This window comes from Carlito syrichta, unplaced genomic scaffold (genome assembly GCF_000164805.1).
Source record: "Carlito syrichta isolate Samal-C Ts95f unplaced genomic scaffold, Tarsius_syrichta-2.0.1 Scaffold311317, whole genome shotgun sequence".
Classification (NCBI taxonomy): Eukaryota; Metazoa; Chordata; class Mammalia; order Primates; family Tarsiidae; genus Carlito; species Carlito syrichta.
The window spans coordinates 1,549,715-1,550,949 of NW_007255413.1; positions in this window are offsets into that span (position 1 = coordinate 1,549,715).

Here is a 1,235-nt window from a genome sequence, read left to right on the forward strand (position 1 = left end):
CAAAAAAAAAAGAAGATAATCGCCATCTTCAGTTTCATGATCTCATTACCTTTCTTTTTTTTTTTTAGAACTTGTGTGAGATTTATGTAAATCTATTCATAATGTATTGATTCATTCATGTCTTTTCTTCTTTGGACCACTAATATATTTGTAAGATTCACCTATACTGTAGTGTATAATTCTTTAGTTTTCATCGCTACATGAAATGAAATGCCCTGTAATATACCACAATCTATGTTCAAGCCTACTATTGATGAGTTGTTTCCAGCTTGGGATTATTATGAACAATGCTACTGCAGAGATTCTTATATATGTCTTTTGAGGCACATGTAAAAATTTTCCTAAGATATGACTGAGAGTCAACTAGTCAGCCCATCAGGTCTGAATATCTTCAGCTTTATTAGAAAAAATACAAATGTTAGCAGGTGGATGGATAAAGAAACTTTTATAAATCCACTCAGTGGAAGAATACTCAGTAATAAAAAGAAAGGAGCTGTGGATAGAGCCAATAACATGGATGAATTTCAAATTTTCATTCTGAGTAAAAGAAGCCAGACAAAAAAGAGTACATTCTGTATGATTCTATTCATATAAAGTCTCAGAAGTGCAAGCTAACTTACAATGACAGAATGCAGGCCAGAGATTGCCTGGGGACCTGGGTGGGAGGGGGAATAGAGGGAATGAATTAAGATGTCACCACAAAACTTAGTGAGAAGATGGAAATATTTACTATCTTGATTGTCAAAATAATTTTACAGATGTAGTCATATGTCAAAACTCATCAAATTTTGCAGCCTACAAATTATGCAGCTTAAATGTCAATTAAATTGCAATAAATATATAAAATAGTTTTATAATTGATATTTCTTCCAGACTTGCAGGAATCCTTCACATATCCATTTATCGGTTCTTTTCCAGCTGTCTATGTTGCAACTATGTTCTCCTACTTTTTGCTTTGCCTTTTCACTCTTTCAATGGGATTTTTAATATAAAGGTTAATGACTGTTTTGTGGTTGAATTTTCAGTCTCTTTAGTGGTTGTCTTTTTGTGTCTTGTTTAAGAAATACAGCATAATAAACACTTCCTTACCCTCAAGTCATCAAGGTTTCCTTCTATTTTACCTTCTAAAAGCCTTTTAGAATTTAGCCATATAGTCTACCTAGAACTGATTTTTTATATATGATATGAGGAAGGAATATTGTTTTTATTTATTTTTTTAACCATTTGAATGGTCA